This window comes from Pelophylax lessonae, assembly GCF_965119305.1.
Source record: "Pelophylax lessonae genome assembly, chromosome: 2".
NCBI lineage: Eukaryota > Metazoa > Chordata > Amphibia > Anura > Ranidae > Pelophylax > Pelophylax lessonae.
In genome coordinates, this window is record NC_138769.1 from 281,081,472 (window position 1) to 281,108,258 (window position 26,787).

Below are 26,787 nucleotides of genomic sequence, written 5' to 3' on the forward strand. Positions count from 1 at the left end.
CATTTAGTCAAAATGACTGTATTTTCGTCTATTAGAGTCTTAAAAAGCCGGTTTTGGACAAGATAATTGCATTTGGTAACCAACCGCCTGAAACATTTGTTTGGGTCAAAATGACTCTATTTTGGTCTCCAAGTGTCTAAAAAGCCCCTTTTAGTCAAAATAACTACATTTGGTCACCAAAGGTCTGAAATAAACATTTAGTCAAAATGACTGTATTTTCGTCTATTAGAGTCTTAAAAAGCCGGTTTTAGACAAGATAATTACATTTCGTAACCAGTGATCTGAAAACATTTTTGGTCAAAATGACTCTATTTTGGTCTCCCGAGTGTTTAAAAAGCCTATTTTAGTCAAAATAAATGCATTTGATCACCAAAGGTCTGAAATACTTTTTTAGCTAAAATTACTGTATTTTCGTCTTTTAGAGTCTTAAAACGCCGATTTTAGACAAGATAATTGCATTTCTTAAAAAAAGGCCTGACAACATGTTTTTGGTCAAAATAACTCTATTTTGGTCTCCAAGTGTCTTACAAGCCTTTTTTAGTCAAAATAAATGCATTTGGTCATCAAAGGTCTGAAAAACTTTTATCCAAAATGACTGTATTTTTGTCTTTTAGATTCTCAAAACGCCGCTTTTAGACAAGATAACTGCATTTGGTAACAAATAGCCTGAAAACATTTTTTTGGTCAAAATGACTCTATTTTGGTCTCCAAGTGTCTAAAAAGCATTTATTTTTTTGCATTTGATCACCAAAGGTTTAAAAAATGTTTTAATAATTATTGATTATAAACAGTACACTGAATAAATAACATGAACGGTAGACATAATCAGTTACAGAACCAGTGTTCGGAAAAATACAAATATATAAAGGATATAACAGCAACAGTACAGGAAAAGGTCATCCATAAACCATCGCATTCAGGTGAAAATTACAGCCAAGTAAACAAACCTTAGCATGTTCCCATGTGCATACGTGAAGGATAAATAAAAACATACAGTTATTCCCTCCCAATAGTAATAGGACCATGAACATCTAGCAATATAGCACACACCTCCGTAAAGTAGCAAAAACCCACCTGAAGTACTAAGTGCAAAGGAGAAGGGAAGGGAAAAAAGGAAAACAGTGGCAGAAAACTTAAAGGGAGGGGGGAGGGGGGAAAGGAAGGGAAAGGATGGGAGGACTCTGCACTCTTCTCAAGAAATGCTACCCTATCCAATGAGCAGCCGATCCATAACCAGTTGGGGGGAGCCAAGGCCGGGTCATCCAACCAAGGTTGCCATAACGAGGCAAATTTCTTGTGAGCATTTCAATGCTGGTATGTCAGCTTTTCCCTGATTAAAGAGGCATTGACCTGTGTTATCCACTGGCCCATGCTCGGCACCCTGGAGGCGATCCAAAATCTAGTAATTAATTTGCGAGCAATATACAACAATCGCAACACGGCAACGTGAGCATTTGGGGTCAGAGTGTCCACCTCCAGAGCACCAAGCAGACAGACCACAGGATCCCTTAGTAGCTGAAAATTATACACTTTAGAGATCGTGTCAATTACCTTCCCCCAGTAGCGAAACAGCTTGGGACATCTAAACATCATGTGTATAAGTGTACCCTGGTCTCTCTCACATTTGGGGCACAAGGGAGTAGATCTGCGTCCCCAACGGTACAGCTGCATCGGTGTTCTGTATGCTCTGTGAAACAGAAATAAGTGAGATATCTTATGGGAGGCCGACACCGACACCAAAGGGATCGATGAGAGGCAAAGATCCCACGTCTCCCCATCTATGGGTCCAAGATCCCCCCTCCCACCCCGCACGAGCAGGGAGGGAAGAGGGGTCCTGCACGGATCCCAACAGAAGGACATAAACCTGTGAGATCATATTCTTGTCCGAGACCCGAAACACCTCACCCAACAGGCAGTGAGTGTCGGGTGTCAAAGAAGCCAAGCCTGCCTGGGCCATCATCGCGTGTCTCAATTGTAGGTAGCGAAAGAAACAGTGCCTAGGAACATCAAACTCCCTCTGTAAGTCTTGAATATATTTCAGTACCCCAGCTCTGAACAATTGTGCTATAAAATATACACCATGGGCCTCCCACATCTCCGCGCCCTCTAGATGAAACAGTTCCGAAAAGTTGCGATTATGCCAAATCGGAGTCTGAGGAAGGTAACCCGTGATCTGCAACATCCCCTTGACACAGCGCCACACCATGCGAATCAAGGCGAGTGTGGGTAACCGAGTCCCCATATTGGAGAACCCCGCTTCAAGGTGTACAAGGACAGGGTGAGGCGAGTCAGTAGGGACCAATAAGGACCCAATAGGATCGAATGGATCCAAAAGACCCCAGCCCCCCATATGCTGAACCTGGAAGGCTAGAAAATATACTCTGGGGTTGGGGACTTGCCCATCTGAAGGGTAGCCAATTTAATCCTAGCCACTTTTTTGCACCAGATCAGTTCTCGGAACTGGGAGTCAATCCTATAGAACCATTTCCTGGGTATCCAGATTGGGGAGTTGTGCAAGACATAAAGAAGTTGAGGAGCCCACACCATCTTAATTAGATTGACTCGCCCAGCCACCAACAAGGGAACTTTGCAGCAGAGGTACGAGGTTCAGTGTGATATACTGGGTAGGATCAGGAGACACCTGGATCCCCAAATATTTGAAGGAGTCAACCACTCGCACTGTGGATGCACAGTCCGGAAGAGGCTGAGTTATGGGATCAAGGGGCATTAAAACTGATTTATCCCAATTTATGGAAAATCCCGACAGGGACCCAAAATAGTCAATAAGGGACATTACCGCCCGCAAGGATTCCCCTGTATCACCTAGGTAGAGCAGTGTGTCATCCGCATAGAGTGAGATAACGTCTGCATGGGAGACCCTTCTGAACCCCACTATGTCAGGGGAGGACCGAATCCGCGCCGCTAAGGTCTCCAGTGCCATGGCAAACAGCAATGGAGATAGCGGGCAGCCCTGCCTAGTCCCCCTGTGCAAACAGAAGGGTCCAGAAAGCTCCCCGTTCACCCTCAGTCTGCCCGTGGGGGCAGCGTACAGTACCCACACCCAGTTCAGAAAGTTCTCTCCCACACCAAAGCGCTTGAGAACTTCCCATAGGTACACCCATTCAACACTATCGAATGCCTTAGCGGCATCTAGCGAAAAGACTGCCCGGTTCCCAGGGTTGTCTACTGGGATCTGAAGGTTCAGAAATAGTCGGCGGAGATTAAGTGCCGTCGATCTGGTCAGGATAAACCCCGATTGATCCCTATGGACAACCCCCTGGACAACAGAGGACAGCCTAGTGGCCAGTATCTTAGCTAGAATTTTAACATCCGTTGTGAGTAGAGATATGGGCCTTTAGGAATCCGACAAAAGCGGATCCTTGCCGGGCTTCAGCAGGAAAACAACTATAGCTTCGGACATAGAGGCAGGAAGGCGGCTGTTAGGGATACAAGTGGTAGCCTGATGGCAGAGGAAGGCTCCACGTGTGCCAGAGGGCGGTGCTTAGACAGGAACCCCCAAGGTAAGTGACACAGGCTAACCTGAGGTGCGGAATCTAAGTATCCACCGGTTTTCACCAGAGCCTCTAGTGGTGAGGATGGATTTTGCTGCGTGTGGATACCAGGTCGCAGTCCTCAGGGTCACCCCACCAAGGAAGAAGCCGATCAAGATCCGAAGGCAGATAAGCAGACAAGGGAGATCCGAGAGAATGGTCAAACAAGCCGGGGGTCAGGACGGGCAGCAGGTCAACAAGGTCAGGAACAAGCCAAAGGTCAAAACGGATATCAAACAGGTAGCAGGAAGCAGGCTTCAGGAACACAGGAAGAGCTGCAGACAAGTCAGCAAAGACACAGTGCTTCTGAGCTGTTTAAATAAGGCAGCCTCTTTGCCAATTACTGCAATTAGTCTGCTCTAGGTTTTAGATTGCAGATTCATGACAGCACATCAGTGTGCTCAGGAAGCATTCCTAACATTGCCCCCCCCCTTAAGGGCAACCTCCGGGTGTCCAACAAACTGCTTTTCTGAGGATGGGCAAGAAAAAACGCCTGGATCAGGTCTGCGGCATAAATGTTACTCTCAGGTTCCCAGGAATTCTCTTCCGGCACATAACCCTTCCATTTAATAAGGAACTGAAGCTGGTTACCTCTTTTCCGGCAATCAAGTACAGCCTCAACTTCGTACTCCATGTCGCCATCCACCATCACTGGTTCCGGAGGTCCAGGGCTTCTGCCGGGGAAGGCGTCGGGAACCACGGGTTTTAAAAAAGAGTGACATGGAACACAGGATGGATCCGTAGGGTATCAGGTAAGGATAACTCATAGGACACGGCATTGAGTCTTATTTTAACGGGGAATGGGCCGATAAACCTGGAAGCCAACTTCTTGGATGGTCAGGCCAAGCGCAGGTTAGCTGTGGATAAAAAGACCTGGTCACCTGGTTGGAGAATCAGTTCTCCCCTCTTTTTCCCATCAAAGATTCTTTTGGACGCTATCTGAGCCTTGGCCAAGGTGTCCTGCAGAAGTTTGTTGTTACTTGTGAAGAAGTCAATGGTGACCTGAACTGCGGGCACTCCGGAATCAGATGGGACGTCGGGCAGAAAGGAAGGATGAAAACCATAATTGGCAAAGAAGGGAGATTGCCCGGTAATGGAATGTCGTGAATTATTAAAGGCAAATTCCGCAAATGGTAGTAATGCTACCCAGTCGTCCTGGACGAAGGTGGTAAAGCACCGGAGATATTGTTCCAGGGTCTGGTTTGTCCTCTCTGTTTGCCCGTTTGTCTGCGGGTGGTAAGCTGAGGACATAGATAATTCAATTTTTAGTAGCTTACACAAGGCCCTCCAAAAGCGGGACATGAACTGTACCCCTCTGTCCGAGATAATGTTCGTGGGTACCCCGTGGAGTCACACAATCTCCCTAATGAAGACTTCTGCAGGGGGTACCTTTGAGGGGTAGAAAGTGGGCCATCTTAGTAAGCCGGTCTACAACCACAAAAATGGCGGAGCACCCGGCCAAAGGTGGAAGTTCCACGATAAAGTCCATGGCGATAGTTTGCCAGGGCCGGTCAGGGATTGGGAGTGGTCTGAGGAGACCCCACGCCTTACTTCTGGTGGTTTTACTCCTTCAGCAAGAAACACAGGAAGACACATAACTTCTGCAGTCTTTTCCCATCTCAGGCCACCAGAAGGTGCGTTGCATGAGGTCAAGGGTCCTATGAACACCAAAATGGCCAGCAAGAGGGTGGTCATGGCAGGCAGCTAGAACCGAAACTCTGACTCCCTCCGGGACAAATATTTTGTCCTTAGCCCACAACAAACCATCCTTGCGTGACAGGGGTATCCCAGGTGGACCGGAAATTTTGGCAGAGGCTTGCTCAAGATGGGATTTCAGGCTAGTGAGCAGGAAGTTTTTCTCTGACAGGATAGTGTCAGGTACCAACTCTTCTTTAGTATTATCAAACATCCGGGACAGGGCATCCGGTTTGACATTTTTCGACCCGGGCCGATAGGTGATATGGAACGAGAATCTGGAGAAGAAGAGTGCCCATCGGGCCTGGCGGGGTCTAAGTCGCTTTGCAGATCTTAAGTACTCAAGGTTCTTATGATCGGTAAATATAAGAATCGGGTGTGATGCTCCTTCTAGTAGATATCTCCACTCTTCGAGAGCGGCTTTGATTGCCAGGAGTTCCCGGTCCCCGACATCATAGTTTTTCTCCGCGGGAGAGAGTTTCCGGGAAAAGAAGGCTATTGGGTGAGTTAAGTCTCTAGTTCCCTGTCTTTGGGAGATGACTGCCCCGACCGAAACGTCCGATGCGTCTACCTCCAGGAGATAGGGTAAGGCAGGATCCGGGTGACTTAGGATAGGGGCAGAGGTAAAATGTTTTTTAAGAACCGAGAAGGCGGACTGAGCTTCTGGGGTCCACTGGAAGTGGACGTTCTTCTTAGTAAGGGGCTATGATGTTAGAGAACCCCTTAATGAACCTCCTATAAAAATTGGCGAAGCCAACGAAGCGCTGTACTCCCTTTTTGTCTGATGGAGGTGGCCAGTCCAGAATGGCAGAGACCTTCTGAGGATCCATCTCTATTCCTTCTGTGGAAATGATTAACCCCAGAAACGGGATACTGTTCTGCTCAAAAACGCACTTCTCGGCCTTGGCGTAGAGACCATGCTGGCGAAGGCGACCAAGGACATTTCGAACGTGCTCGCGATGCTGCTCTAGGGATGTTGAGAAGATTAGGATGTCATCCAAGTATACGATGACGAAGATATCCAACCAATCCCTGAAGATGTCGTTCACAAAGTGTTGGAACGTGGCAGGAGCATTACAAAGGCCAAATGGCATTACCAGGTATTCGAAATGTCCGAATCTAGTGCGGGAAGCAGTCTTCCATTCGTCGCCCTCTCGGATGCGCACCAAGTTGTACGCCCCACGAAGATCCAGCTTAGTAAACAGGATGGCAGATCTGAGTCTCTGAAAGAGTTCGGGGACTAGAGGAAGGGGATAACGTTTTTTAATAGTAACTTTATTTAAATCCCTATAATCGATGCAGGGTCGGAGGGTGTGATCCTTCTTCTCTACGAAGAGGATACCTGCCCTTGCTGGAGAGGTAGAGGGATGGATGAACCCCTTCTTCAGACTTTCGTCTACATAGTCCTTTAAGATGTCCAGCTCACGTTCAGAAAGTGGGTAAATCCGGCCGAACGGGATTTCGGCTCCTGGGAGCAAGTCGATGGGGCAGTCATATGGACGGTGGGGGGGCAAGGTCTCTGCTCCCCGTTTGCTGAATACATCCAGGAAATCATGGTATGCTTTGGGCACCACAGAACATACATCAGGTTCGGATTCAAGACAGAACAGAGTCTTGGGGAATTCAGGAGGAGCGGGTAGACAGGAATTCTTGCAGTAAAGAGATGGGAACTGGATGGTGCCTGTGATCCAATTGACTTGCGGGTTATGTGCTTGCAACCACGGTAATCCCAGGATAATGGGAAATAAGGAGGATGTGATAACATCCAGGCTAATCAGTTCCTTATGGCCGGAGGAGGAGACCATAGGAAGGGGAAAAGTTTCTTGGGTCACGGGCCCGGATTTGATGTGGGAGCCATCAGCCAGGAAGATGGTGAGGTCCTGAGTCTTGAGCCGGAGAGGTACGCAACATGCAGGGCAAACGAGCGATCAATGAAACAACGGCAGGCTCCAAAGTCAATGATTGCGGTAACTGGGACGAGTCCTTCCGGAAGCTGTAATGACACAGGAAAGGCTAGGTGGGAGGAACTGGCAACAGATGGTGAGGCCGGCATGAACTTATGGTATTTTGCCGGGCAGGAGCGCACATAGTGGCCAGCTTCACCGCAATACAGGCACAGCTTACCCAACTGGTGACGGCGTCTCTCCTCCGGGGACAAACCAGGCCGTATGATCCCAAGGTTCAGTCGTATCTGAGGTGACTCCAGCGGGAGCGGGGTTGGTAAGAGCTGACCCAGCAGAAGAAAAGTATGCAGGATGAGCAACTCGTGGTAGCGTCCAGGCTGGTCTGAACAGCTGCGGAGATCGTTCTGCTCTGCGCTCCCGTAGCCACCGGACGATTTGAATGGCCTGGGAAATCAAATCTTCCAAGGCGTTGGGGACACCTACACGCGCCAGCTCGTCCTTCAGTCCTTCTGAAAGCCGAGACGGAACTGATACCGGAGTGCTGCTTCGTTTCAGGACGTATCGGAACTGAGGCAGCGGAAGTCAGTGATGTAGTGTTCTACGGGCCTGCGACCCTGCTGAAGAACATGAAGCGCAGCTTCTGCGGTGGAGGATCGCTGCGGGTCAACATAGAGCTGTGCCATGGCCTCAAAAAATGACCGTAAGGAGTTTAATGGGGGCTGCCCTCTTCAAGGAGCCGATATCTCCCTGCTCCTAGGCGAACTGGGGTTCGCCTAGGAGCAGGGAGATAAACAAACCCCACCTTGGTGGTCTCCAAAGAAAAGGTTCGAGGTTGCAGGGAGAAATACAGCTGGCAGGCGTTGCGAAAGGCGCGGAATTTACCGCGATCCCCGGAATATTTTTCGGGAGCAGGAACTCGAGGTTCTGGTGGCAGCATCACTACGGTAGGGCCAGAAGCAGGTGCAGAGAGTGCTGCAGCAGGAGAGGAAGCAGATAATACAGGAGGATCCCCCTGAAGTGTCGTAGAGCGCAGCCGTTCCTCTAGCTGTGTGTAGCCGTCTTGAAGTGACTTTACGGTTTGAGACAGGGCTGCGAGGTGTTGGCAGATCTCTTCCAACGGTGAGGCTTCTCTTGCAGGCTCCGTCATGGCTGACTTGTACTGTTAGGGATACAAGTGGTAGCCTGATGGCAGAGGAAGGCCCCACGTGTGCCAGAGGGCGGAGCTTAGACGGGAACCCCCAAGGTAAGTGACACAGGCTAACCTGAGGTGCGGAATCTAAGTATCCACCGGTTTTCGCCAGAGCCTCTAGTGGGGAGGATGGATTTTGCTGCGTGTGGATACCAGGTCGCAGTCCTCAGGGTCGCCCCACCAAGGGAGAAGCCGGTCATGATCCGAAGGCAGATAAGCAGACAAGGGAGATCCGAGAGAATGGTCAAACAAGCCGGGGGTCAGGACGGGCAGCAGGTCAACAAGGTCCGGAACAAGCCAAAGGTCAAAACGGATATCAAACAGGTAACAGGAAGCAGGCTTCAGGAACACAGGAAGAGCTGCAGACAAGTCAGCAAAGACACAGTGCTTCTGAGCTGTTTAAATAAGGCAGCCTGTTTGCCAATTACTGCAATTAGTCTGCTCTAGGTTAACCCTTTAGATTGCAGATTCATGACAGCACATCAGTGTGCTCAGGAAGCATTCCTAACAGCGGCCAATACGGAAGGCTTCGTTATATACCCGCAGCAGCACGGGCACCAACTGTTCAGCGTATCGGCTGTAAACCTCCGACGGGATACCATCAGCCCCCGGAGATTTACCAGGCCTTTTATGGCCGACACTTACTTCTTTATCCTGTTAATGCCTAATGTTCCTTCAGCCACAGAATACTACGTTCTTAGCTGTCAGGTAAACCTATTTGGGCTAATTTTTGGGTCCTTTTATGGCCGACACTTACTTCTTTATCCTGTAAATGCCTAATGTACCTTCAGCCACAGAATACTACATTTTTAGCTGTCAATTTTTGTCTTTTAGAGCCTTAAAAAGCCGGTTTTAGACAAGATTTTAGACATTTGGCTCCAATGGCCTGAAATTTTTTTTGATTAAAATAACTATTTTGGTCTCCAAGTGTCTAAAAAGCCTTTTTTAGTCAAAATAACTGAATTTGGTAAACAAAGGTCTGAAAAACTTTTTTAGGCAAAATGACTGTATTTTTGTCTTTGAGTCTTAAAAAGCCAGTTTTAGACAAGATAACTGCATTTTGCTCTCCAATGACCTGAAATTTTTTTGGTCAAAATGACTATTTTGGTCTCCAAGTGTCTAAAAATCCTTTTTTAGTCAAAATAACGGCATTTGGTCACCAAAGGTCTGAACATTTTTTTAGTCAAAATGACTGTATTTTTGTCTTTTAGAGCCTTAAAAAGCTGGGTTTAGACAAGATTAGTCTAAAACTGGCCATTTGGGCTCCAATGGCCTGAAAAGATATTTTCGGTCAAAATTACTCTATTTTGGTCTCCAAGTGTCTTAAAATCCTTTTTTAGTCAAATTACTGCATTTGCTCCAAAGGTCAGAAAAAAAATGTAGTCAAAATGACTATATTTTTGTCTTTTAGAGCCTTAAAAAGCCGGTTTTAGAAAAGATTTTAGACATTTGGCTCCAATGGCCTGAAAAAAATGTTTTGGTCAAAATGACTCTATTTTGGTCTCCAAGTGTCTAAAAACCTTTTGTTAGTCAAAATAACAGCATTTGGTCACCAAAGGTCTGAAATTTTTTTTGTCAAAATGACTGTATTTTTGTCTTTTAGAGCCTTAAAAAGCCGTTTTTAGACTCGATTTGTCTAAAACAGGCCATTTGGGCTCCAATGGCCTGAAAAAGTTTTTGGTCAAAATGACTCTATTATGGTTTCCAAGTGTCTAAAAAGCCTTTTTAAGTCAGAGTCTGCAGAGTCGGCGAAACATGTTGGACCTGGGTGACCCCACTACTCTAGGATATGGCTCATAATTTTATTTATCACATATTTTCTATATTGACTGTCTTTTGATGCCTTTGCATCTGTGTCTTTTTTAACAATTTTGTACACATGTATTAATAAAATCATTATATATTAAATTGGTCTTCTATTTATCTATTCATGCCAAGTAACTCCTGCCTACAAAGTCCCAGGTTGGGTGTTTCCTCAGAATACACAGTTCCCTGTGGGGCTCATTTAGGCTCTGGTGTATTGGAACACCAATACCACTTGATACACTTTTTTCTCATATGTCCTTAGGGATGTGGCAGGACCTTTCTTGGCTTACTGGCATTTAGGGTCGGTACCTAACATTTTCTACTTGCTTCTGCATCCTGTGAATGCCTAATGTACCTTTAGCCACAGAATACTACGTTTTTAGGTAAACCCATGTGAGCTAATTTTTGGGGCCTATACAGGCCGACACTTACTTCTGTATACTGTGTGAATGCCTGATGTACCTCTAGCCATCCAATAATACGTTCATTGCTGTCAGTTAAACCCATGTGAGCTACGTTTTGGGGCCTAAACAGGCCGACACTTACTTCTGTATACTGTCAATGCCTGATGTACCTCCAGCCATCAAATACACTACGTTCTTTGGTGTCAGTTAAACCCATGTGAGCTAATTTTTGGGGCCTATACAGGCCGACACTTACTTCTGTATCCTGTGAATGCCTAATGTAATTCCATCCTTTAAATACTACGTTCCTTGCTGTCAGTTAAACCTATGTGAGTTAATTTTTGGGGTCTATAAAGGCCGACACTTACTTCTGTATACTGGAAATGCCTAATGTACCTCCAGCCATCAAATACAGTACGTTCTTTGCTGTCAGTTAAACCCATGTGAGCTAATTTTTGGGGCCTATACAGGCTGACACTTACTTCTGTATCCTGTGAATGCCTAATGTACCTTCAGCCACAGAATACTACGTTATTAGCTGTCAGTTAAACCCATGTGGGCTAATTTTTGGGGACTATACAGGCCGACACTTACTTCTGTATCCTGTGAATGCCTAATGTACCTTCAGCCTCCAAATACTACATACTTAGCTGTCAGGTAAACCCATGTGAGCTAATTTTTGGGGCCTATACATGCCGACACTTACTTCTGTATACTGTGTGAATGCCTAATGTACCTCTAAACAAAACGATTCAGGATGCTCATAATTGTCCGTTATGTTCCGCGGAAAGACCTTCTCTTTGCCACAAGTTCTGGTCCTGTCCCTATATCATGACATTCTGGGACCAGGTACTGACCTTCATCGGGGAAGTGACGAAGTGGCACATACCCAAAGACCCTATATTGCTCCTGTTCGGTTACTGGGACAAACGCCTCCAAAAGTGTGCCTCGCCACATCGTCTGTGGATCCTGACCTGTTTACTGGTGGCCAGAAGGACAATCCTAACTAATTGGATCTCCACGACTCCCCCCTTAGTTTCCCGGGTCAGATCAGAGCTTTCCACACTTCTTTCCATTGACCGCCTCAACACGTTTTTTTCAGCCCCATCCTCACAGAAATCATTTCTACAGAAATGGGACAATTACGTCAAGTACTCCTTCCCCAAATCCGACCCCTCTATGGATCAATATACATTTACGTTCCAGGACTCGCCCAAGAACTCTTCCCCACTCTCACATTCCCCATCAGTTTCCATGCTCTTTTTACCCTGGACCCCCCTCCCCCCACCCTGCCCTTCCCCAGTTCAGGTTACCCATACTATGAGTGACCTAATTTGCATAATGTCTGTATTTAATTGTACCTTTTCTGTTGTTGATACTCACGTGTTATATTACAAAATTTTAAATAAAAAAAAAAAGGAAAACCCAAAAGCCTTACAGCACCTGGTATTCCCAGGCGGTCTCCCATCAAGGGACTAACCAAGCCCGACCCTGCTTAGCTTCTGAGATCAGACGAGATAGGGCACGTTCAGGGTGATGTGGCCGTAGGCGATCACCCCTGCCACCCTCGACCCCTTTGAACTTGGCCATGGCAAGATGGCACCTCAGGAGAAACAAAAAGAAAGCCAACGAATAAAGGAAAAGCCAAAAGCATACAGCACCTGGTATTCCCAGGCGGTCTCCCATCCAGGTACTGACCAGGCCCGACCCTGCTTAGCTTCCAAGATTAGACAAGATCGGGTGCGTTCAGGGTGATGTGGCCGTAGGCGATCACCCCTGCCACATCTGGCCATGGCAAGATGGCACCTCAAGTTATTCGTTGGCTTTCTTTTTGTTTCTCCTGTGTGAATGCCTAATTTACCTCTAGCCATCAAATACACTATGTTCTTTGCTGTCAGTTAAACCCATGTGAGCTAAGTTTTGGGGCCTATATAGGCTGACACTTACTTCTGTATCCTGTGAAAGCCTAATGTACCTCCAGCCATCAAATACTACGTTCTGTGCTGTCAGTTAAACCCATGTGAGCTAATGTTTGGGGCCTATGAAGGCCGACACTTACTTCTGTCTACTGTGAATGCCTAATGTACCACCAGAATACTACATTCTTAGCTGTCAGGTAAACCCATTTGGGCTAATTTTTGGGGCCTATACAGGCCGAAACTTACTTCTGTACCCTGTGAATGCCTAATGTACCTCCAGCCACCAAATACTACGTTCTTAGTTGTCAGGTAAACTGATGTGGGCTAATTTTTGGGGCCTTTTATGGCCGACACTTACTTCTTTATCCTGTGAATGCCTAATGTACCTTCAGCCACAGAATACTACGTTCTTAGCTGTCAGGTAAACCCATTTGGGCTACTTTTTTGGGGCCTTTTATGGCCGAAACGTACTTCTTTATCCTGTAAATGCCTGATGTACCTATTTTGTCTCCAATGGTCTGAAAAAGTTTTTTGGGTCAAAATGACTGTATTTTGGTCTCCAAGTGTCTAAAAAGCCTATTTTAGTCAAAATAACTGCATTTGGTCACCAAAGGTCTGAAAAACAATTTTAGTCAAAATGACTGTATTTTTGTCTTTTAGACCCTTTAAAAGCTGGGAGACAAGATTTGTCTAAAATCGGCCATTTGGGCTCCAATGGCCTGAAAAAAATGTTTTGGTCAAAATGACTCTATTTTGGTCTCCAAGTGTCTAAAAAACCTTTTTTTTAGTCAAAATAACTGCATTTGGTCACCAAACGTCTGAAAAAAAATATAGTCAAAATGACTACATTTATGTCTTGTAGAGCCTTAAAAAGCCGGTTTTAGGCAAGATTTTAGACATTTGGCTCCAATGGCCTGAAAAAATGTTTTTGGTCAAAATGACTCTATTTTGGTCTCCAAGTGTCTAAAAAGCCTTTTTTAGTCAAAATAACGGCATTTGGTCATCAAAGGTCTTTTTTTTTTCCTCAAAATTACTGTATTTTTGTCTTTTAGACCCTTAAAAAGCTGGGTTTAGACAAGATTTGTCTAAAATCGGCCATTTGGGCTCCAATGGCCTGAAAAAAATGTTTTGGTCAAAATGACTCTATTTTGGTCTCCAAGTGTCTAAAAAACCTTTTTTTAGTCAAAATAACTGCAATTGGTCACCAAACGTCTGAAAAAAATATAGTCAAAATGACTACATTTATGTCTTGTAGAGCCTTAAAAAGCCGGTTTTAGGCAAGATTTTAGACATTTGGCTCCAATGGCCTGAAAAAAAGTTTTTTGGTCAAAATGACTCTATTTTGGTCTCCTAGTGTCTAAAAAGCCTTTTTGTTAGTCAGAATAACTGCATTTGGTCACCAAAGGTCTGAAAAAAATATTTAGTCAAAATTACTGTATTTTTGTCTTTTAGAGCCTTAAAAAGCCTGTTTTTAGACAAGATAACTTTATTTGGGCTCCAATGGCCTGAGAAATTGTTTTTGGTCAAAATGACTCTATTTTGGTCTCCAAGTGTCTAAAAAGCCTTCTTTAGTCAAAATAACTGCAATTATTCACCAAAGGTCTGACAACATTTTTTAGTCAAAATGACTGTATTTTTTGTCTTTTAGAGTCTTTAAAAGCCGGTTTTAGACAAGATAACTGCATTTGGTCTCCAATGGTCTTTTTTTGTCAAAATGAATGTATTTAGTATTCTGTGGCTGAAGGTACATTAGGCATTCACAGGATATTGAAGTAAGTGTCGGCCATAAAAGTCCCCAAAAATTAGCCTGACAGCTAAGAACGTAGTATTTGGTGGCTTAAGGTACATTAGGCATTCACAGGGTACAGAAGTAAGTGTCGGCCTGTATCGGCCCCAAAAATTAGCCAATGGTTGAACTGACAGCTAAGAACGTAGTATTCTGTGGCTGAAGGTGAGTGTCAGGTAAACCCATGTGGGCTAATTTCTGGGGCCTTTTATGGCCGATACTTACTTCTGTATCCTGTGAATGCCTAATGTACCTTCAGCCACAGAATACTACGTTCTTTGCTGTCAGTTAAACCCATGTGAGCTAATTTTTGGGGCCTATACAGGCCGACACTTACTTCTGTATCATGTGAATGCCTAATGTACCTCCAGCCATTAAATACTACGTTCTTTGCTGTCAGTTAAACCCATGTGAGCTAATTTTTGGGGCCTATACAGGCCGACACTTACTTCTGTATACTGTGTGAATGCCTAATGTACCTCCAGGCACCAAATACTACGTTCTTAGTTGTCAGGTAAACCCATGTGGGCTAATTTTTGGGGCCTTTTAAGGCCGACACTTACTTCTGTATCCCGTGAATGCCTAATGTACCTTCAGCCACAGAATACTACGTTCTTAGCTTTCTTTTTTTTTTTTTTTGGATTTATTGTTCTTTATTTCAATTTCAAGGAGAATTACAACACAAAGTATAATATATACCTCCAAGGCATAAACAAAAAGAGAACGAGAACCACAATACAAGCCCCCATCCTCTTCCCAGTACACAATGTGTTCACATTCAAAGAAATATTCATCATTTTCCAGGGTACCAATAGTGCCCGCAATAAGAAAGAGAAAAAAAATCCTTGACGAGGAAACAGTTTGTCCAGATCGCAAGGCTCTTACCCAATCTTCCTTTTCACTCTTCCCTCTCCCTTCCTCTCCAAACATCACTGCTGCCCCCTTTAATCTACCTCTGTATTGTGTCTTCCGAGAAGACAGCTATGGAGTTCATCTTTCCGTCTCCTACACTATTCTTTTCTCCTTTCCACTTTTTTCCCCTCCCTCCCTACCCTCCCCCCCTTCCCTCACTCATACTATCAGACAAACATCCACTCACAAAAAAAACAAAAAATAAACATTTTTTAAAAAAATTTTCTCCTCCCCCTCTCCCCCCCTCCCCCTCTCCTCCCTCAACCAGGGCCTCCAAAACGCTGAACCTTTGTAGTCTAGTCCCCCAAGCTCATATTTTAGGGTGCTAAGTGGAGAAGTTGTTTCCCCTCATCCGAGGTCGTAAATAAGTTCCAGATACCCCATATCGCCTTATATTGTTCGTATTTGTTTTGTGAGGAAAGTACTAAATCCTCCATTTTATTTATATGCTCTAATTTCCGTGCCCATTCAGATACTGAGGGGGGATTTGTCCTCCTCCAGTATTGCGGTATGCATGCTCTTGCAGCATTCATCATATGAGGTAATATCGATCTTTCATATTTCTTCCTTGATAGCCCCGATATCTGCAAGAGGCAAAAGGCTGCATCTCCCTCAATTCTATAATCCGTTATTTTCTGAATTATACCCCCTACTTCAGACCAGTATTTCTTTATATCTGGGCAATTCCAGAAAATATGGTACAACGTACTCTCTCCCTCCCCACATCTCCAGCACCTATCAGATTCCTGGGGATACCACTTATGTAATTTATCTGGTGTATTATACCATCTGGTTAAGATCTTATAATTTGTTTCCTGAATTTTAGTGCACTTTGTTGGCCCGAATGTTAACCTACATATTCTCTGTACCTGTGCTATTGTTATATCCCTATTTAAATCTGATTTCCACTTTTCCACCCAATCTAATTTCTGTTGTTCTATTGGGGTATTCATCATTTTTATATAGCATAGAGAGGACACGTCCACTACTCTCCCCCTTCTCACATAGCCTCTCAAAGTTTGTCAACGGTTTTACAAATTTCTCCGGCCTTGGGAGCGACTCCAAGAAATGTTGTACCTGGAGCGCCTCCCAAAGGGGGAGGCCAAATGGTCCGTTCCTATCTGTTAAATTAGGGATCGAGGGCCAGCTCCTCTGATTCGCAAACATTTTTACACTTACTTGTCCGGATTCTCGTAGTTTTTTGAAATACTGTCTATCCAGTCCTGGGGTAAAGTTTGGGTTCCCCAATATAGGATATAGAGGGAAATCTATTGTTGTTATTTTTTGCCTCAGGGATTGCTGATTACCTATCTTTATAGTATTTCCTATCAATGGGTGTGTTTTTAATGTCTTAGGGAGACTCTGATAGCACCATAACGCTCTCTTTAAGGACACTGCAGTCTGTGCCTGTTCTATTTGAACCCAAATCTTCATTTCCGAATGGTGCCACCAATCTATTATTCTATTTAGCTGTATGGCATGATAGTATCTACATAGATCTGGGATCGCAAGTCCTCCCATATGCTTAGGCAAAGTTAAGCTATTACGAGCTATGTGTGGCTCCTTTTTGGCCCAGATATATCTAGTAAACATTCCATGTATGGTTTTAAAGAAGCTATTCGATATTTTGATAGGCAGAGCTCGCTTCAAATATAAATATTTTGGTAAGATGTTCATTTTTATTAGGTTCCCCCTCCCAAACCAAGACTGGAGTCCCCCCTCCCATTGGTCAAGAAGTCTCCTTGTCTCCTTGACCAGAGGGAGCAAATTCAGGTCGACTATCCTTGACAGGTCTGCTGATATATATGTCCCTAAATATTTCACTGCCTCTTTCACCCAGATAAAGCCAAAGTTACTTTTAGTCCCCATACTGTTTAAATTCCTTTAGGAGCACCGGTAGTGAGATGTCTGGCTCTGGCAAGGTAAATAACAGATCATCCGCATAGGCTGCGATTTTATATTGCTCTTTGCCCTGGGAAACTCCTCTTATATCCGGATTCATGCGGATTTTACATAAGAAAGGTTCCAGTACTAGAGCGAAGAGCAATGGGGAAAGTGGACATCCTTGTCTTGTGCCGTTCTTTATATAAAAAGGTTCTGAGAGTACCCCATTAGCCTTCACCCTCGCTGTCGGATTTGAATAGACTTTGGTGATTCTTTCCTTCATTACTTCTCCTACTCCTATATATCTGAGCACTGACTGCATAAAGGCCCACTCAACTCTATCGAAAGCCTTTTCTGCGTCGGTGCTCAGTATAACACAGGGGGTCCTTGCTTTATTAACTATGTGGATTAAATTGAGGACTCTCGTAGTATTGTCTTTCGCTTCTCTTGCCATCATGAATCCTACTTGATCTAAATGAATTACCCTCGAAAGGATCCTCGACATTCTAGTAGCTAATATTTTCGTGAAGATTTTTAAATCTGTATTTAACAAGGAGATAGGCCTATAACTTCCGCAATTTGCTGGGTCCTTACCCTCCTTCAGAATCAGCGTCAAGTAGGCTGCCAAAGTATCTCTGGCAAACACATTAGGCATTCACAGTATACAGAAGTAAGTGTCAGACTGTATAGGCCCCAAAAATTAGCTCACATGGTTTTAACTGACAGCAAAGAACGTAGTGTATTTGATGGCTGGAGGTACATTAGGCATTCACAGTAGACTGAAGTAAGTGTCGGCCTGTATAGGCCCCAAACATTAGCTCACATGGGTTTAACTGACAGCACAGAACGTAGTATTTGATGGCTGGAGGTACATTAGTCTTTCACAGGATACAGAAGTAAGGGTCAGCCTGTATAGGCCCAAAACTTAGCTTGCATGGGTTTAACTGACAGCAAAGAACATAGTGTATTTGGTGGCTGAAGGTACATTAGGCATTCACAGTATACAGAAGTAAGTGTCGGCCTGTATAGGCCCCAAAAAATAGCTCACATGGGTTTAACTGACAGCAAAGAACTTAGTATTTGATGGCTAGAGGTAAATTAGGCATTCACACAGGAGAAACAAAAAGAAAGCCAACGAATAACCTGAGGTGCCATCTTGCCATGGCCAAGTTCAAAGGGGTCGAGGGTGGCAGTGGTGACATTGACAGTATACAGAAGTAAGTGTCGGCCTGTTTAGGCCCCAAAACGTAGCTCACATGGGTTTAACTGACAGCAAAGAATGTATTATTGGATGGCTAGAGGTACATCAGGCATTCACACAGTATACAGAAGTAAGTGTCGGCCTGTATAGGCCCCAAAAATTAGCTCACATGGGTTTACCTGACTGCTAAGAACGTAGTATCCTGTGGCTAAAGGTACATTAGGCATTCACAGGATGCAGAAGTAAGTGGAAAGTGTTAGGTGCCGTCCCTAAATGCCAGTAAGCCAAGAAAGGTCCTGCCACATCCCTAAGGACATATGAGAAAAAAGTGTATCAAGTGGTATTGGTGTTCCAATACACCAGAGCCTAAATGAGCCCCACAGGGAACTGTGTATTCTGAGGAAACACCCAACCTGGGACTTTGTAGGCAGGAGTTACTTGGCATGAATAGATAAATAGAAGACCAATTTAATATATAATGATTTTATTAATACATGTGTACAAAATTGTTAAAAAAGACACAGATGCAAAGGCATCAAAAGACAGTCAATATAGAAAATATGTGATAAATAAAATTATGAACCATATCCTAGAGTAGTGGGGTCACCCAGGTCCAACATGTTTCGCCGACTCTGCAGACTCTGACTTAAAAAGGCTTTTTAGACACTTGGAGACCAAAATAGAGTCATTTTGACCAAAACATTTATTTCAGGCCATTGGAGCCACATGTCTAAAATCTTGTCTAAAACCAGCTTTTTAAGGCTCTAAAAGACAAAAATATAGTCATTTTGACTAAATTTTTTTTCTGACCTTTGGTGACCAAATGCAGTTATTTTGACTAAAAAAGGCTTTTTAGACACTTGGAGACCAAAATAGTTATTTTAACCAAAAAGAATTTTCAGGCCATTGGAGCCAAATGTCTAAAATCTTGTCTAAAACCGGCTTTTTAAGGCTCTAAAAGACAAAAATTGACAGCTAAGAACGTAGTATTCTGTGGCTGAAGGTACATTAGGCATTTACAGGATAAAGAAGTAAGTGTCGGCCATAAAAGGCCCCAAAAATTAGCCCAAATGGGTTTACCTGACAGCTAAGAACATAGTATTCTGTGGCTGAAGGTACATTAGGCATTAACAGGATAAAGAAGTAAGTGTCGGCCATAAAAGGCCCCAAAAATTAGCCCACATCAGTTTACCTGACAACTAAGAACGTAGTATTTGGTGGCTGGAGGTACATTAGGCATTCACACAGTATACAGAAGTAAGTTAAGGTGCTTCTAAGGACACTCCAAACACCGATATCCCCGTGCAGGAAGTACCACCACCAAAGGTAAAGGTTGGCCTCTTACCACAATGATTTGATTCCCATGACTGAGATCAAAAACAGCATATTTCAACCTCCACTGGCAAATCCTGCACCGACTCACTCTCTGATCACGTCCACTTCCTCACAGATAGTTATAACATGTAAAGAGGGAAACAACTGCCATAGTGTAGTACCATTAAACAACTATATTGGACGCAATTCTCAAAGTGGCAACTCACATTTGGCTGTAGTTTGTATGGCGTGTTTAAATCAGGGTGTCCTCGAGGCTCGATTCCTGCCGAAAAAATGGCCGCCACGTCCCCTCCGTGGTCTCAGCGTGACGCACCGCAGGCTCCTCCTACGCGTTTCATCAGAGACTGACATCGTCAGGGGGTGTGGCCTGCAGTGAACGTCTACAATTTATGCGCTGACGGAGACGGATAGGCGGGGCAATAGACAGGTCCCGGATCCTGGAAGAAAGACACTTGCGTGTCAGCGACCGCAAGTGGCATTTCACGAGAAGAGACATCCGGACTTAGAATGCGGTTCACGTGCGTACCAACGTCCGGAACCAAACATTAACCGGATGTCACATTAAGAGTCAATCAAGACCAATATTAGCACTCATACAATATTCAGTGCAAAATAAATCTTATGCAGATGGATACAGCATATGTAAGCCCAATTGAGCTAAACACACAAGTATCCATTAGCTTTGCATGATTAGATGGTCACAATGGACCACAGTGGAAACCGGCGCCATCTCTCAGCAGAAATAAAAAAATCGGGAGACTCAGACCACACCGCCAAATACAACACTAATACATAAAAGATATATTAGCAATATTACCAATCATAAATCTAAAATACATGATCTTAAATAAAAACATATTAAAAAGGCCTCTCAAAAAGAAAATACAGATAAAAACACATGAACTCATTTGTTATAGGCTAAATGGTAACTAGTATACAGGCAATCTACCTTCAAACTATGAATTATGAATTATTGATGAAGGAATAGATCGCTCTATACTATCGTTATATGGACGATCTGATCTTTATCTGCCATAGAGAAGTTGATTTGGATAGCTTTTTAACATATTTGAATGACATTCCTTATAATCTGAGGTTTACAGGTACAAAAAATATGGATACAATAGAGTTTTTGGATGTGGCTTTGGGTCATGTTGATAACAGAGTCACGTCAAATCTCTATAGAAAGCCACTATCTGGAAACAGTTTACTGCATGCACGCTCCAGTCATCCAATACATACAGTGAAAGGAATTCCTGTTGGGCAATTTCTTAGAGTACGGAGAATATGCAGTGACTTGTCAGAGTTCAAAATACAGGCATCTTTACTATATCATCGTTTCTTAGAACGAGGATATCCCAAATGGATGCTAGACAGGGCTTACTTCATTGCTTTAAATAAAAGCCGCCCTGAACTCCTATCGTCAGTGGCCTCGGAGGACTTGTCACACATAGTCCCAGGTGTGACCTCCGATGCCGCTCATGATGCTAGCATTGGATGTCCTCGCAAAAACAAAAAACATAACAAAAATATGTTTAAATACAAAACTGCTTCCAGAAACCCTGAAAATAAGTCCCCCTTGGTCACACTGTCCTTGCCCTATAGTTTAGAATTTAATAAAATAAAAAATATTATTTATAAATATCTACCAACTTTATATACAGACGATATCTGTGCCAATATTCTCGAAAATGGGGTAAATATAGTGGCCAAGAGGGCTGCAACCTTAGGCAATTCCCTATCACCCAGTTTATATATGTCCACAAAATTCAATACATCGAAAACATGGCTGTACTGTAAAGGAAATTTTAGATGCGGCATGACAGATTGTATTACCTGTCCTCATATCATCCCCAGAGACACATTTGTCTTCACCTATGACAGTAAAGTTTACAATATAAAAAATTTCTTCAACTGCAACACAAAATATTTGATCTATTTAATCACATGTAAAGCATGTTCTATTCAGTATGTGGGTAGAACTACCCGAAAATTAAAAGACCGATTCAGGGAGCATCTCAGTGACATACGTACTTGTAAATCGACTAATATAGCGAAACATTTTAACAACATTCATGATGGTGATATGTCCCTGGTACAGATCCAAGTAATTGACCACATCACTAGACCCCCTAGAGGTGGAGATGTTTTCCGACTTTTATGTAAAAGAGAAGTTCTGTGGATCTTCAGGCTTCATACTCGGATGCCTCAGGGGTTAAACTGGGAATGGGATGTCACCCATGTTTATGGGTGACATCTCTCCCGGCTTGCCACCATCCTTTATGAAATCTTAGAGGGCCCATATCCAACATCATCTGGTTCTTTCCATTTGTGGAAGTTCATTCGTCTTTATATACTATATTTAGTCATATGTTTGCCTGGTCCGTTTTTGCAATTCATGCGGATTCTACATTAATGGTTTCCGCATTTGTTGCAAATCTGACTCTTTACACTATAGATCGGATGTACCATTATATTTACATATATTTGTTTCCATGTATACATCTGTATCTGTATGAATTTTCATCAATTACATTGAATATCGTACCGACTGGTTTTAAGAGGATATTCCATTGTTTTTCTCGTTCGGGATTTGGCCCCTCATCCGATCAGTTACAGTGATCGTTTTTCTTTTTTCTTTTTTCAATATACACCCAATTGATCATGTTCTTTAGCCTTTTATAGGATTATTTGGAGCACCACTGGAATATGCTTTATATTGCTTTTATCTATGTACAGATATTTGTAAAAGTTTTTTACCAGTCATTATATAAGAAGCAAAACTATTTGCATTAACAATATCTTTGGGCTCTATTATCCTATGGGGTTTTTTTGATCTGATCGGATCGGGGACTCTTCCGTAACGAGCATGCACACATTGCGCATTTGGAACATACACATGCCGATATATGTTTTGAAAGTGTCTTTCCTTTTATATTTATGTCTGTAAACCATCATATATACGTTTCCATGTCGTTAAATCTATGGTTACATTAACAGATATTTGTATCTTGACATAGAAACATTTACAATATGTACTTAACGATAATGTGGTCATCCACTTTTTATGTATTATTTAGATATACTGAAATTTTATTTATTGTACTGGATGGTAATTCACCATCAGTTTAATTAATTTTTTGTTACCAGTATATATTCTTTCATTATCACTTTTCACCATTCATCACGTGATTTTAGAATTTTTCTTTAAATCACTATTCTATATTTTTTCACATGTTCCATCACACACACACATCACATTTTACACATTTATATTTTTCACATACTTTTTATTTCATTTTTCACTATTTTCACCTTTATATTTATTTTTATTTTTATATTTATTTTTATATTTATATTTATATTTATTTTTATTTTATTTTATTTTATTTTATTTTATTTCATTTTGATTTTTTGTTTTTGCTTTTGTCACATTACACATTTCACATACATATTCAATATACATACCTTACTGCATGTTCACATCATACATATATATTTTTTCACACACACAACAGATTTTCATTTATCACGTTACATATTTTTATCCCATTCACGGTCTCTTTAAATTGATCACAGTACTCATATACATTTTAATACAACATACATTTATGCATATATATGTGTACATATTAGTTTTTTCTAAAATTGAAGCTCTTTCCAGTTTACATTGATGGCTAGAGGTAAATTAGGCATTCACACAGGAGAAACAAAAAGAAAGCCAACGAATAACCTGAGGTGCCATCTTGCCATGGCCAAGTTCAAAGGGGTCGAGGGTGGCAGTTGTGATCGCTTACGGCCACATCACCCTGAACGCGCCCAATCTGGTCTGATCTCTGAAGCTAAGCAGGGTCGGGCTGGTTAGTACCTGGATGGGAGACCGACTGGGAATACCAGGTGCTGTAGGCTTTTGGCTTTTCCTTTATTCGTTGGCTTTCTTTTTGTTTCTCCTGAGGTGCCATCTGGCCATGGCCGGGTTTAATGGGGTCAAGGGTGGCAGTGGTGATCGCCAACGGCTACATTACCTTGAAAGCACGAAATCTCGTCTGATCTTGTAAGTCAAGCAGGGTCGGGCCTGGTTAGTACCTGGATGGGAGACCTCCTGTGTAGCAGAGGAGTAGTTTAATCTACATTAGCTCTGCTGGTAAACAGGAAAACAGTTACTAATCCAACTAGGCAGGTACAGCATGCAACAATCCAGGTAGCGTTATGCAATCCTTCCCTCCCAAGAACTAGACGACACATAGGCTCGGAGTCAACTCAGAATGCCTTGTTTATTGAAAACATAAGAGATCTACACTCTGCCAAAACCCCCTCCCTCTTCATGTCATTCCACACAAACACACATCCCATAATATGCTTACAGGGCAGACAGGAACAATAGGACAATGGAATGCAGGTATTCACAATAACAAACCCCACCCCACTAGCAGGGGTCTATGAAACACTGCTGCCATATTCTAGCAATCTGCAATATATCTTTATATATTTCCTCAGGGACACTGTTCAGTAATATTATGGTCATTCTTTCAACACAAGCCACACTCTCAGTGTCCATTCCGCTACAGCCTGGGAATACCAGGTGCTGTAGGCTTTTGGCTTTTCCTTTATTCGTTGGCTTTCTTTTTTTTTCTTTTGAGGTGCCATCTTGGCATGGCCAAGTTCAAAGGGGTCGAGGGTGGCAGTGGTGGTCGCCTACGGCCACATCGCCTTGAATGCGCTCAATCTCATCTGATCTCGGAAGCTAAGCAGGGTTGGGCCTGGTTAGTACCTGGATGGGAGACCACCTGGGAATACCAGGTGCTGTAGCCTTTTGGCTTTTCCTTTATTCGTTGGCTTTCTTTTTGTTTCTCCTGAGGTGCCCTCTTGCCATGGCCAAGTTCAAAGGGGTCGAGGGTGGCAGTGGTGATCGCCTACGGCCACATCACCCTGAATGCGCCTGATCTCGTCTGATCTTGGAAGCTAAGCAGGGTCGGGCTTGGTTAGTACCTGGATGAGAGACCGCCTGGGAATACCAGGTGCTGTAGGCTTTTGGCTTTTCCTTTATTTGTTGGCTTTCTTTTTGTTTCTCCTGAGGTGCCATCTTGCCATGGCCAAGTTCAAAGGGGTCGAGGGTGGAAGTAGTGATCGCCTACGGCCACATCACCCTGAACACACCCAATCTGGTCTGATCTCAGAAGCTAAGCAGGGTGGGGCCTGGTTAGTACCTGGATGGGAGACCGCCTAGGAATATAAGGTGCTGTAGCCTTTTAGCTTTTCCTTTATTCGTTGTCTTTCATTTTGTTTCTCCTGAGGTGCCATCTTGCCATGGCAGAGTTCAAAGGGGTCGAGAGTGGCAGGGGTGATTGTGTGCAGCCACATCGCCCTGAACGTGCCCTATCTCATCTCATCTGATCTCAGAAGCTAAGCGGGGTCGGGCCTGGTTAGTACCTGGATGGGGGACTTCCTGGGAATACAAGGTGCTGTAGTCTTCTGGCTTTTCCTTTATTCGTTGGCTTTCTTTTTGTTTCTTCTGATGTGCCATCTTGCCATGGCCAAGTTCAAAGGGGTCGAGGGTGGCAGTGGTGGTCGCCTACGGCCACATCGCCTTTAACGCGCCCAATCTCGTCTGATCTTGGAAGCTAAGCAGGGTCGGGCCTGGTTAGTACCTGGATGAGAGACCGCCTGGGAATACCAGGTGCTGTAGGCTTCTGGCTTTTCCTTTATTCGTTGGCTTTCTTTTTGTTTCTCCTGAGGTGCCCTCTTGCCATGGCCAAGTTCAAAGGGGTCGAGGGTGGCAGTGGTGATCGCCTACGGCCACATCACCCTGAATGCGCCTGATCTCGTCTGATCTTGGAAGCTAAGCAGGGTCGGGCTTGGTTAGTACCTGGATGAGAGACCGCCTGTGAATACCAGGTGCTGTAGGCTTTTGGCTTTTCCTTTATTTGTTGGCTTTCTTTTTGTTTCTCCTGAGGTGCCATCTTGCCATGGCCAGGTTCAAAGGGGTCGAGGGTGGAAGTAGTGATCGCCTACGGCCACATCACCCTGAGCACACCCAATCTGGTCTGATCTCAGAAGCTAAGCAGGGTGGGGCCTGGTTAGTACCTGGATGGGAGACCACCTAGGAATATAAGGTGCTGTAGCCTTTTGGCTTTTCCTTTATTCGTTGTCTTTCATTTTGTTTCTCCTGAGGTGCCATCTTGCCATGGCAGAGTTCAAAGGGGTCGAGAGTGGCAGGGGTGATTGTGTACAGCCACATCACCCTGAACGTGCCCTATCTCGTCTGATCTCGGAAGCTAAGCGGGGTCGGGCCTGGTTAGTACCCGGATGGGAGACCGCCTAGGAATATAAGGTGTTGAAGGCTTTTGGCTTTTTCTTTATTCATTGGCTTTCTTTTCATTTCTCCTGAGGTGCCATCTTGCCATGGCCAAGTTCAAAGGGGTCGAGGGTGGCAGTGGTGATTGCCTATGGACACATCACCCTGAACGCGCCCGATCTCATTTGATCTTGGAAGGTAAGCAGCATCAGGCCTGGTTAGTACCTGGATGGGAGACCGCCTGTGTAGCGGAGGAGTAGTTTAATCTACATTGGCTCCGCTGGTAGACAAGAAAATAGGTAATAATCCAACTAAGCAGGTACAGCATGCAACAATCCAGGTAGTGTTATACAATCCTTCCCTCCCAAGAACTAGACGACACATAAGCTGGGAGTCAACTCAGAATGCCTTGTTTATTGAAAACATAAGAGATCTACACTCTGCCAAAACCCTCTCCCTCTTTGAGTCATTCCACACAAACACACATCCCATAATATGCTTACAAGGCAGACAGGAACAATAGGACAATGGAATGCTGGTATTCACAATAACAAACCCCACCCCACTATCAGGAGTCTATAAAACACTGCTGCCATATTCTAGCAATCTGCAATATATCTTTATATATTTCCTCAGGGACACTTTTCAGTAATATTATGGTCATTCTTTCAACACAAGCCACACCCTCAGCGTCCATTCCGCTACAGCCTGGGAATACCAGGTGCTGTAGGCTTTCGGCTTTTCCTCTATTCGTTGACTTTCTTTTTGAGAAGTTTGTGTCGGCCTGTATAGGCCCCAAAAAATAGCTCACATGGGTTTAACTGACAGCAAAGAATGTAGTATTGGATGGCTAGAGGTACAGCAGGCATTCAAACATTATACAGAAGTAAGTGTCGGGCTCTATAG